The 6,768-nt window shown below is 41.4% G+C and overlaps 1 pseudogene; it reads right to left on the reverse strand.

The window, feature by feature from the left end:
* Positions 1–3,055: 3,055 nt before the first annotated feature.
* LOC122560925 lies at positions 3,056–3,178 on the reverse strand (annotated as a pseudogene).
* Positions 3,179–6,768: the final 3,590 nt, after the last annotated feature.

Consider the following 6,768-nt stretch of genomic DNA (forward strand, 5'->3'; position numbering starts at 1 on the left):
AAATGCCAGCTTGGGTTCTGCACTGACTATTCGCGTTGGACTTGAATTCATAACCTTCAGAAGCATGAGTATAATCCTTGTGGTTACAGCTGAAATCTATGAATGCAGGCTGATTTAAGTTTCAATGTGATGCCTTTGATAACAACTGACCTGTTGAAGTTCACATATCAGTAACAGGCTATCAAAAGACTGCAGTCACTCATGAAGATACACTCTAGCCAAAGGCTAGTGAATGTCATTCCTGCAGAAGAGGAGAAAAAGCAACAATTCCTTTTTCAAAGGAGCTCAAATCCAGCCCCAGATAAAACCACATATTGACTTATTTTCAGTGTCAGTGTTAGAACTTTTCAATGCAGAAATGAAATAATGCTGGTAATTAAATTGATATTATGCCTAATTTGCAGCTTAATGCATAATTGCACTAATGATTGTTTAATGTTTTGTGTCATTTTTATCCCTTTAAGCAAGGTTGATTAAATAATAAACTGTTTAGTTCTGACAATTCCTGGAGACAAATGCTCCACATATAAATCAACATTTGAATGTTGCTTGCTGCATTTAAAGCTGAACACACACAAAAGAAAAATAATAAATATTGTTGATGCTATACATATATTAGGCAGAGATAACATTATTTTGAATTGGATTTATTTTACAACATGCTCTTGTAAATTGCAAACTTGTTCACTTGAATTGGACACTGATGATGCTCTTTTGAGGGAAATATAGAAGTGTTTCCAGCAGTTTTTGGTCTTTTCATTTTCTCAGGGTTTTACATTATGCAAACCGGATGGAGCTGGAGCAGAGTGTCACCAGTCATCAGCACATCCCCAACAGCCAAGATGTTGCTTCCATGGAAACTAATGTCAGTAAGTTGCTGTAAGTTCTATCCTCTTCACCAGTACTGATTCAAAAAATTAATCCCATTCCCAGCCATAAAACATTTTGGGATGCTTTTATTGCTGCAACACATCACATATACAAGCATTCACACTCCTGTCTGGTGCAACATTCAAACATTTGGTGTGACCACACTATGAGCTTGTGTGATAAATGTGAACTTGCATTCATATTTGCTTTGCAAACTATATGAATTTTCATTAATTTAACATAACTCTGAGAACCACTTCAAACTGATTTTGACACTTCCATCGACTGAGTATCCTATCCTATAAAAATTCAAGCATTCACAACATGGAAGCAGACAGTATAGAAGTCAACCAAATGGCTCATTATATCATTGGAATGATTATTAAGTACGTAAGATCTATAGCTTTAAAAAAAAATTGCCCTGCTGTTGATTCATTTGTAAATTAAGCACGTCATCCATTCACGTGATAGATAGCAAATATGCTTTGAACTGGAAAAGAATGACCATCTGTCTTCAAAAAGTAGGCCATCTTTTTTAATTTCAATAAAATGGTGTTTTTCGCTTAGTATATTATGAATGCTTGGCTGTTTTACAAAAGCCAAACAGCCACTTATCTGAAAAGGAGCTGTGATTACATTTTGGTTAATAAGATTAAGAGGTTATTGCCTTTGAAATGGGAAGTAAATAAGTGATTTTATTTACAACAGATGAACCACTTGAGGGAATTTAATGTTTTTATGTGATAGTTTTACTTTGAAAAATGCTTCAAAAACAACTCCATTTGATTTATAGAAACTTATTTTAAAAGGTCCATTTCATAGTTTTCTAAGGTGTATACATGGTGTATGGGGTTTACATGGGGAGAATAAGGGAAGTCAGAGCCCTAGGGACTGTGAGGGGGCATAGGAAAGTATGACAATGCTGGGGAGTATGAGGGAGTATGGAGAATATCAAGGAGCAAGAAGCAAATAAGGGAACATGAGAAGTATGAGGGAGCATGATGAGCAGGATGTGGAGTTAAAGACTGCGGTATAAGAATTATAATGGGAGCTGGGTGCTGTCCTTGAAAGCTGAGACAAGCCTTCTAATCAGCCAGCATTGGCACCCTCACTTTCCCACACTCCACCAGAGCATACAACACCCAAGTTCTCCCTGTCCACGTCTCTCAGAAACAGCAATGCAGTACAGTTCTGAGCTGGGCTTGCATTTCAGAAATAACAAAATGGCTCAACTCAGTTTCCCAGTCCTACACAAAAAGCTGGGCCAAGCTTGCATTTATATTGTGGCTTTTATAACCTCAAATATTTAGAAATACTTTAAATGTGTTTCACTTTCAGAGAGAGCAGGAGAAATGATGGGAGGATTTATTTTCCATCAGTGAGGTTTCTGCTGGGGATTGGTCAAAGAGCAATATTGGTAGAGTCAAGTTCTCTCACTTCAACCAGTGTATGGAATTGGAAAATAAATACTTCTTGTTTCTCTCCCAGGAGAATTAAGCATCACAGTGCTGGCTAGTGTAGCTAACATTGACAATAATCACCATATCACAATTAATGGTGATAATAATGAGCTCTACTAGTAGGTGACTTGAATGCACCATGAGAATACATATAATCTTTTTAAAAGGATGATGTGGAAGTTACGTTTGAATGTGCACAAGGGAAATACAGCTATTATTATTAGCTACTTATCTTTGAAGATCTACACCTTGATGTTTACTAGTAAATATTCAGCTTATGTAAACTTGCAAAAATAGGATGTGTCTGAAATAACTCCACAAACACTGATGTCTCATCACCAAGTGACCCTATATTCACACGTGGAGAGCCGCTGACACTGATCCTGCTCCCTCAGAGCCAGCTCTCAGAGTGAACACCATGTCTGATACTGCTGTTTATTTTTTTTTGTTTGTTTTTTTTTCCTTTTTTTTAGTGCTGTGTGATCAAAACAGTGAGGGGGAGGGTAGGGACTAAATCAAAATAGAGTTGGAGGGAGAAATGATGCACTCCACTCCCTGCGGTGCCCACCTCTCCCTGAACAACTCCAGGGTGTTGGTCGACACCGCGTGCTCCTTCTCCAAGGACACCCGGGCTCTAACGTAACCGCGGAAGAGGGGCAGGCAGTCGGCCCTAACGACCCCCTCCACGGCCCGCTGCCTCAACCTGTTGATGGCCATTTTGGCCAGGCCCAGGAGCTGCACCTGGTATTCTTAGGCGGTCTCCCATCCAAGCACTAACTAGGCCTGAGTCTGCTTAGCTTCCGAGATCAGACGAGATCGGGCGCTTTCAGACTAGTATGGCCGTAGGCGATACTGCTGTTTATATCTGTCAGTCAGGGTTCCCTCATTGGATCACATTATCAGCCACAACCAGGGGATTCATACTCCATGAGGTCTAACTGGCTGACCTCATTACAATCACTACATTCCTCCCCCTTTGAGTCCGAGGAAATAGGCCGGTTCTATTTATTGAAGCTCCTCCTCAGGTGTTTTAGCTTCGGGTAAAAATCCTCCAAATCTGTTTCTCATACAGGCAGCACGTAATGCACCGTCGCTTGCCTCTTGTGCCTGGAGCATCTCAGAAGAAATTCATTTCCTTCTTCAGGTGGTGAAGGATTCAAGGTGGTGACTTTGCCATGTCTTTCCCAGATTTTAAGATATCTTCAATGCTTGATGGAAAGGGAGAGCCCAGGGGTTCTGGAACATTTGGAAAGGCTGTTGATGAGGTGAGCATATTTTTCTCCCGCATTGTTTGCAAGTTTGCAGCTTTCATATGGTCCACATGTTTGTTCAGTACCATCGCACCTACCTGAACATTATACATCACTGGACATGACCTCACGTCATCCATGCCTCTTATCCATACAGGACCATTCATAGAGTCATAGAGATGTACAGCATGGAAACAGACCCTTCGGTCCAACCTGTCCATGCTGACCAGGTATCCCATTCCAATCTAGTCCCACCTGCCAGCACCTGGCCCATATCCCTCCAAACCCTTCCTATTCATATACTCATCCAAATGCTTTTTTAAACTTTGCAATTGTACCAGCCTCCACCACTTCCTCTGGCAGCTCATTCCGTACACGTACCACCCTCTGTGTGAAAACATTGCTCCTTCGATATGTTTTATATCGTTCCCCTCTCACCCTAAACCCATGCCCTCTAGTTCTGGACTCCACCACCCCAGGGAAAAGGCTTTGTCTATTTATCCTATCCATGCCCCTCATGATGTTATAAACCTCTATCTAACCAATGTCCTGTATAGCCGCAACATGAACTCCCAACTCCCCTACTCAATACTCTGACCAATAAAGGAAAGCCTTCCTCACTATCCTATCTATCTGCGACTCCACTTTCAAGGAGCTATGAACCTGCACTCCAAGGTCTCTTTGTTCAGCTACACTCCCTCGGACCTTACCATTAAGTGTATAAGTCCTGCTAAGATTTGCTTTCCCAAAATGCAGCACCTCGCATTTATTTAAATTAAACTCCTTCTGCCACTTCACAGCCCATTGGCCCATCTGATTAAGATCCCGTTGTGATCTGAGGGAACCTTCTTCGCTATCCACTACACCTTCAATTTTAGTGTCATCTGCAAACTTACGAACTACACCTCTTATGCTCACATCCAAATTATTTATATAAATGATGAAAAGTAGTGGACCCAACATCAATCCTTGTGGTACTCCACAGGTCGCTAGCCTCTAGTCTGAAAAACAATCCTCCATCACTACCCTCTATCTTCTACCTTTGAGCCAGTTCTGTATCCAAATGGCTAGTTCTCCCTGTATTCCATAAGATCTAATCTTGCTAACCAGTCTCCCATGGGGAACCTTGTCAAATGCCTTACTGAAGTACATGTAGATCATGTCCACTGCTTTGCCCTAATCAATCTTCTTTGTTACTTCTTCAAAAAACGCAAACTAGTTTGTGAGGCATGATTTCTCATGCACAAAGCCATGTTGACTATCTCTAATCAGTCCTTGCCTTTCCAAATATATGTACATCCTATCCCTCAGGGCTCCCTCCAACAACGTGTCCACCACCGATGTCAGGCTTACTGATATATAGTTCCCTGGCTTGTCCTTACCATCGTCCTTAAACAGTGGCACCACGTTTGCCAACCTCTAGTCCTCCGGCACCTCACCTGTGACAAATATCTCAGTAAGAGGCTCAGCAACTATTTCCCTAGCTTCCCACACATTTCTAGGGCACATGTGATCAGGTCCTGGGGATTTATCCATTTTTACCCATTTTAAGACATCCAGCACTTTCTCCTCTGTAATATGGACATTTTTCAAGATGTCACCATCTATTTTCCTACATTCTATATCTTCCATGTCGTTTTCCACAGTAAACACTGATACAAAATACTTGTATAATATCTCCCCCTTCTCCTGCGGCTCCACACAGAGGCCACCTTGCTGATCTTTGAGGGGCCCTATTCTCTCCCTAGTTACCCTTTTGTTCTTAATGTATTTGTAAAAACCCTTTAGATTCACCTTAACTCTATTTGCCAAAGCTATCTTATGTCCCCATTTTGCCCTCCTGATTTCCCTCTTAAGTATACTCCTACTAGCTTTATACTCTTCTAAGGATTCACTCGATCTATCCTGTCTGTACCTGACATATGCTTCCTTCTTTTTCTTAACCAAACCCTCAATTTGTTTAGTCATCCAACATTCCCTATACCTATCAGCCTTCCCTTTCACCCTGACAGGAATATGCTTTCTCTGGATTCTTGTTATCTAGTTTCTGAAGGCTTCCCATTTTCCAGCTATCCCTTTACCTGCAAACATCTGCCTCTAATCAGCTTTTGAAAGTTTTTGCCTAATACCTTCAAAATTGGCCTTTCTCCAATTTAGAACTTCAACTTTTAGATCTGGTCTATCCTTTTCCATCACTATTTTAAAACTAATAGAATTATGGTTGCTGGCCGCAAAGTGCTCCCCCACTGACACCTCAGTCACCTGCCCTGCCTTATTTCCCAAGAGTAGGTCAAGTTTTGCACCTTCTCTAGTAGGTACATCCACATACTGAATCAGAATATTTTCTTGTGCACACTGAACGAATTCCTCTCCATCGAAACCCTTAACACTATGGCAGTCCCAGGCTGTATTTGGAATATTAAAATCCCCTACCAGAACCATCTAATTATTCTTACAGATAACTGAGATCTCCTTACAAATTTGTTTCTCAATTTCCCTCTGACTATTAGGTGGTCTATAATACAATCCCAATCAGGTGATCATCTCTTTCTTAGTTCTCAGTTCCACCCAAATTACTTCCCTGGATGCATTTCTGGGAATATCCTCCCTCAGCACACCTGTAATGCTATCCCTTATCAAAAACACCACTCCCCCCCCTTTCTATCCTTCCAATAGCATTTGTATCCTGGAACATTAAGCTGCCAGTCCTGTTCATCTCTGAGCCATGTTTCTGTAGTTGCCATGATATCCCAGTCCCATATTCCAACCATGCCCTGAGTTCATCCACTTTCCCTATTAGGCCTCTTGCATTGAAATAAATGCAGTTTAATTTATCAAAACCTCCCTGCCAGTGTATTAGTCCCCTTCCAATTCAGGTGCAATCCATCCTTCTTCTACAGGTCACTTCTACCCCAGAAAAGCCTCCAATGATCCAAAAATGTGAATCCTTCTCCCATACACCAGCTCCTCAGCCATGCATTCATCTGCTCTATCCTCTTATTCCTGCCCTCACAAGCTCATAGCACTGGGAGTAATCCAGACATTACTACTCTCGAAGACCTCCTTTTTAAATTCTACCCCAACTCTATGTAATCTCTCTTCAGAACCTCAACCTTTTCCCTTCCTATGTTGTTGGTTCCAATGTGTACAATGACCTCATGCTGGGCCCCTTTCCACCTTGAGAACAT

This window comes from Chiloscyllium plagiosum, chromosome 21, assembly GCF_004010195.1.
Source record: "Chiloscyllium plagiosum isolate BGI_BamShark_2017 chromosome 21, ASM401019v2, whole genome shotgun sequence".
In the NCBI taxonomy this organism is placed as follows: Eukaryota; Metazoa; Chordata; class Chondrichthyes; order Orectolobiformes; family Hemiscylliidae; genus Chiloscyllium; species Chiloscyllium plagiosum.